Source organism: Urocitellus parryii, chromosome 12, assembly GCF_045843805.1.
Source record: "Urocitellus parryii isolate mUroPar1 chromosome 12, mUroPar1.hap1, whole genome shotgun sequence".
In the NCBI taxonomy this organism is placed as follows: Eukaryota; Metazoa; Chordata; class Mammalia; order Rodentia; family Sciuridae; genus Urocitellus; species Urocitellus parryii.
The window spans coordinates 82,152,485-82,159,098 of NC_135542.1; positions in this window are offsets into that span (position 1 = coordinate 82,152,485).

Genomic DNA, 6,614 nt, shown 5'->3' on the forward strand with positions numbered 1-6,614 from the left:
CCTTTTTCCCCCTGTTTTTTCATGATGTTCACGCTACTTTCCAGCTCTATTTGATTGCTGTGTTTCTGCTCTCTTCTATAAATTTGTTTTGGTTTTTCATATCTCTGTTTTCTCTCCTTTGTGTTGGTAGACTATGCCTGCTAAAGTGGATTCCGCGGGGAAGGAATTCCGACGGCCGAGCTCCAGTGACATCACCTCTCTGCTATGGCAGGCCCCAGGCTCCTTGCTGGGGTGTCCGAATGGGGGGGTGGGACTGGACTGTCTCTGGTTGGTTTCAGCTCCTGGACGCCAGCGGCCGGGTAGTCTCCAGCTGCCCAGTCGCGCTGGCAGCTGGTGGGCGATCGGTCACCGGCGGGCGGGCGGTCTCCAGTCGCCCAGTCGCACGGACAGCAGGTGGGCTGTCGCTGGCGGGCGGGTGATCTCTAGCCACCCAGTCGCGGGGTCGGTCGCCAGCGGGCTGGCGGTCTCCAGCTGCCCAGTTGCACAGGCAGCGGGCGGATGATCGGTCGCCGGTGGGCGTGCGGTCTTCAGCCGCCTAGTCGCATGGGCAGCGGGCCGGCTGTCGCTGGTGGGCAGGCGATCTCTAGCCGCCCAGTCACGTGGTCGGTCGCTGGCGGGGGGTGGACTCCAGCCGCCCAGTCGTGCGGGCATCGGGTGGAGTTTCGCCGGCAGGCGTGCATTCTCCAGCCTCCGAGTGGCGAGGGCCTGGCCTCTAGTCCCCTGTTTTCTCCTGCTAGTCCTGGTTTCTCCTGCTAGACCAGATTTCCCCTGAGTGATGCCTCTCGGCAGTTCAAGCTGTACTATGGGCCTGCCGTTTGCTGGGTGTGGAGGGTGGCTAGTGGGAACCCCGGTACTCTGTTGTTTTGATTTTTTCCGCTTGCCCCTCCCCCAGTGCTGGCAAGACAGGTTTCGTTTTCGCCGCTGATGGGAGGGGGAGTTGGAGGTCAGGTGTCTCTAGTTTTCCCCGGGTCTTTATGCAGGCTCGATCTGATAATCCCTCCCCCAGAATGCCTAGGAGAGATTTTATGCGAATTCCCCGCTGTATGGGAGATGAGCTGAGTAACACACACCTGTTTTATTGTTGCAATCTGTCGGAGACTGGCGGTGGTTACGTCAGCTCTCCAAGATGGTGGCCGCTGGCTTCCTTGGTGGAGTTTCCGTTGTGGGGGATAGAACTTCCCACTTCCTTCCCCGTCTGAAATCCCGAACTCAGCCCCGGGGCTCCGTGAGTGCTCAGGAGGCAGGATTCCACAGAATCTGCAGCAACGTTTCTCCCTGCTTGCTGGTTGCTTCTTGGCGGCTCCCCACTGTCTGTAGCCTCGGGGCGGGCTGCGCGGATCAGTCAGCCCGGATCTCCGGTTGCACAGTTGGCTCGTGTATGAGACTCAATTACCGGACCTCGGTGCTGGAAATCCTTCCTCTAGGTTTCGGTGCACCCCCATTTTGCTGTAAGTTCCTAACAAGATAGTTTTTTGTTGTTCTAACTCATTATTCACCCGCGCAGTGGCGCGGTACACGAGGTGTGATGCACTCTATTCGCGGCCATCTTGGGAATCCTGGAATGTCTTTACTTTCATTTTGGAAGGATATTTTGCTGGGTGTAAAATTTTAGGTTGGCAGTTTTCTTAAAAAAATATTCTATTATCTCTGTTTCCATTATTTCTGATGAAAAGTCAGCTGTCAGTCTTGTTTCTTTGAAGGTATTGTGTCTTCTTCTGACTACTTTCTCTTCAGTTTTCAGTGTTTGATAAGTCTAGATGTGAGTTTTACTTTTTTTTCATGTAACTCTCTTGAGGTACATAGCACTTCTTATGTTTTGATATATTTGGGATTTGGGGGAAAATCTTGGCCATTATCTATTCAAACATTGCTTCTTCCTCCATTTTCTTAATTTTTCTCTCTTTTTATTTCTGGAACTCCAGTTATATCTAAAGTGAAAGATTTTTTACTGTATTACATATGACTTTTAAGGTTTAAAAATGCATTTTCTTTCTTTTATCTTCCTTATGCTTTGGTCTAGGAGCACGTTTAGAAGTACAATTTGTACTTATTAGGCAAAGTGTGTTTACTATGAGCAATCACATTATTCTAGTCTCACTTTCTACTTTGTCAGAATTAGCAGCTTGCTGGTAGTCACATCAGTCACAGGGCCTATGATACTCAGTGTTTCTTTTAGATAAATATGGCCTACCCTACCTTTGCTCAGGGAGGCAGAGTTTGCATGATAGTAGCCAATCAGATTAGCTTTCTTTGTGATTTAGAGTAGGAGGAACTGGTCAGCAAGTACAAAAGGAGAGCAAAGCAAATCCTGAAGCAGAAGCAGGTACCGTATAGGCAATGAGAGAGAGAGAGAGAGAGAGAGAGAGAGAGAGAGAGAAGCCTCTTCTTCAGGAAGGCCTTGGTTCTTGGAAACTATTTGTTTCTAGATTGAGGATGTTTAACTCCATTTCTTTTCTTTTTTTTTAAAACATTTATTTAGTTGAAGATGTACATAATTATTTTATTTATTATGTGGTATTGAGGATCAACCCAGTGCCTCATACATGCTAGGCAAGTGCTCTACCACTGAGCTACAACCCCAGCCCTATTTAACCCTGTTTCTTAGGTGAGAAATGAAACCTCATTTCTTAAGGTGACTCAAATGTATTTTTCTGTCTTGCAATTTGGAGAGACTGATCCATTAGGAAATGTGTATCTGATCTTCAGCAATGTATTTCATTAAGACATTTAATACCTTATAAACATGATTGAGAAATTTTCACTCAGTGTGAATTAGAAATGTATTAAGTAAAGATGCTCAAGAGATACTTAGTAATGAATTGCTTCAGCTGAAGAGAAAGGTTTTGTTGTTATTCTTGTTTTTAATAAAAAATAAAAGTTTCCCTTTTTCCCTCTTTTATTCAACAGTTTTATCATTTTTGTTGAAAGCATACTTATCAAATTCACTGAAAAAAAGCATTTTGTTTTAACAGAATTTTACAAGCTGTAATGACTAAGTCCAGTACATAACATTTAAAAAAATTTTTGATTACAAAAATAATATATTCTTTTGTCAAATATTTAAAAAATTAAGACAATTAATTTCTTTTTAGTAGTCTATTTATTATGAAATGTAGAATTATGATTATAATGCATTACCATTTATAGATAATTAAGTATTATTTTATAATAATGTTTTAATATCCTATAATTTATTTTACTAAATCTCTTGGGATTGTGCTATAATACCATTTTCTAAATTGTTGTTCCTTAAAAGCCTCAAACATTTTTCCAAATAATTAGACATTATTCTTTCAATTTTATGATCATACAAAATTATTTTATTTAATTTATGGAGTAATATGCTGTACATAGGAAATGAAATGCAACATGCTTGTGGAAAAAAATGTTACACTTCTTTCTGGTTAACTCCTAGCAATGCATAGAATATTGGCCCATTTGCTTGTTGCTTGACCACTGAATGAAAAACTTTTACTGCTGGGTAAAAGACTTTTGAAATTCTTGCCAATTTTATAGGCACAAATTAGAATCCTGCTTTTTTTTTTTTTTTTAGCAGTACAGGGGACAGGATATCTTAGGGATATGCACATGCTAGGCAAGTGCTTTACCACTGAGCTACATCCCCAGCCCTTTATCTTGCTTTTTTTTTTTTTAAATATTAGTAGAGCTGAACATTTTTTTTCTTATGTACATTGGCCATTTGGATTTTGTGGTAAGGAAAATTTATGTTCATGTCTTTGGTTCATTTTTCAACTAGGGTGTGTATCTTAAATTTTTTTAGTTTTATGTATTAAGCACTTTAACCATTTTCTGAAATATGCAAATAAATATTTCCTTCAAGTTTGTCTTTTGCTTATGGAATGAATATATATATTTCCTTTTCTTTTGGGGGGTGCTGGGTATTGAACCCATGGCCTTCTGCATACTAGGAAAGTGTTCTATCACTGAGCTGCATCCCCAGCCCTGAAGATTTTCATTTTTAAGAAGTTAAATATTTATTGTTTTTGCTTTTCATGTCATACTCAAAGATATCTTCAAATTATTTAACTATTTATTTATATCTTCCATCATTGCTAATGAATACTTAATATCAACAGACTAATGATCAGCTTGTAAGTTTAGAATACCAATTAGATACCCTTTGGATGTGGGAGCTTAGATGTCGCCAGGATCAGTGTGCTTTGGATGCCAAAAAACTGTTGGGATCTTAGGCTTTGTTAATGAAGGTTAAGGGGACAGAACCAGGGAGCCTACAGTACTACACTCCTGCCAAAGGGATCAAGCTTCACAGTATGTTTGCTTTAGTTATGCTTGAGATTGTTTATTTTATTTGGCTAATATTTGAACAATCATTGGAAAGAGAGTGAATCTGTAGTAAAAATACTCCCTCATCCTCAAAATAAGGCAGACACATTTCCATAGTGAAATGAGGTACATAAAAAGTACAGCTTGTAGACAAGACAAATTCTCAAAAAGACTATAGTTTTACCAGTTTGTTTTTATTGATACTTCTAAGAAAGCTTGAGGTTGTCTGTTATGAATGTCATAGATGTTAAACACTTCACAAAAAACCTCTATGTTTCTCATAACCACACTTACACGTCCAACAGTCCTAATGCAAGTTTGGCTAAAATTTGCTTGTCATGAAGTAAGGCTTGCAGATACAAAATTGAACATCAAATCATTCCTTTTAAAAATGAAGAAAACAAGAATAAAAGACTGTATCTCATTTTTATTCAGTACTGAACCAGGCAAGAAATGAAATAAAAGGTATCAAAATTGGATGTGAAAAAATAGAACTGACATTATTCAGAGTCAGAATTTCATATGGTTTTAACTGCTTAGTCCTCACCTGGACAATTTCTTTAGCTGTGTGTATCACATTTTAAGAAAGTTGTATGGAAATAAATTGAAAGCATTTGGTAGAGGAACAATCATTGTGGTGATGAGGGGACTTTGGAAAACATCATAGGAGGAAAGGATTTGGGAATATTTCAACTGGGGAAAAGAAGACTCACGGAAGGGGAAAATGTATTTATCTGAAACTATTTGAAGGAAGAATTGTAATGTGGAACAGAATATTATCTCTATCCACATCACCCCCAAGAGCCAAGAAATAATCAGGGTCAACACAAGGAGGCAAGAGGAAAGAGAAAGAAAGAAACTCTGGAAGAACTTTGAAGAGTCAGAGTGATTCAAAATTCTGATAGAGATTCTTTAAGAGGCAAAAAATTCATTGTCACTAGAAATTCAATTAAGGGCTGAGAGTGAGTGTGATAGGAACTCTGTAGGATTTCTAAGGCCATAAGAATAAAAGAGCTCATATTTCTTGAGCACCCTCTATATGAATGCACTGAGCCATGTCCTGTCTTGTTCAATCATGGCAACCCAGTGAATGAAGTTCTATTTTATCTTCATTTAGCAAATCAAGAGAGAAACTCAGAGGCTTGTCTGGTATCATGTAGGAGGTATAAATATGGAAGCCTGAGTGTAGGTCCATATTGTTTCCAGAACTCCAATTCTTAACCAATTCACTCAATTGTTTGGAAAGAGTGTCTGGCTTCCATAACCTCAAAGTTCCTTCAAACCTTGAGGTTGTATAATTTTTATTGTGTGGGGAGAAAAGTCCTGCCTAAAGGGATTTATGTTAACAATAAATTTTGTTGACAATAATGTTAGGTGGCTCTTATTTCAGTATCTAATCTTTAAATTATGAATAAAATAAAAGTTTTTGAAAATCTACCATCATTTCTAAATAAGAAAACTGTTGGACATTCACACATCTACTAAGGTACAAATAAATTGATAGACAATGGCTGAGATCCCAGAGAGATGCTCCTGGGGCTCTAGCAATAAGACTAAGTCTATAAATACCAGATGTAGTATGATTTACAAAACCAAATATCAGCAGTATTGAAGCATCATGGTTTGGGTTTTTTTTCTTCTAAGCAGAGCCAACAGTTGATCTTGGGCTACTTTTATATCATCTCTTAATGAAATTGCTTTTTTTCAAAAGCATTTTTGAATGTCATATCACTGAGTTATAAATTGTATCACAGTAGTCACAAAATGTGTTTAAAATTTGCAGCAAAATCTGTGTGTGTTTCCTTCAAATATAAAAACTAGATTAAATATACATAGAAGTAATGTGTGTGCAAGAGATAAGTACAGAGATTGGCCATATGCCATTGTTATTAGGAAGAAAGGCACGCACACTAAGAGTTTTAACAAATTACAAATGCCAGGAAGAAAATAATATGGCTGTGTTTGAAAAGATCATGCTATTTACTTGACAGGCTCTGCCAGGGCAAAGTTACAGCTGTGGCCCTGCTTTGCAGATCATTTAAACAGGCTTTTCTTTATGTCACTGACACTTTGGTCACATCCACAGAGCTTTGCCACACTAAATAATAATTATTATATGTGAGAAGATAGTCTACAAGCAGCTCCAGTGTCAACACCACCACAAATGAATCAACAGAAACATACATTAGTTCAGATGTTTTACGCCTGGTGCCTTCAATTTATTAATACCATCACACTTGTCAGAAGACAAATAGAAGAAAAAAGCACAGGTTATAATTATAAAAATTATAATTTTTATAATCTATTAT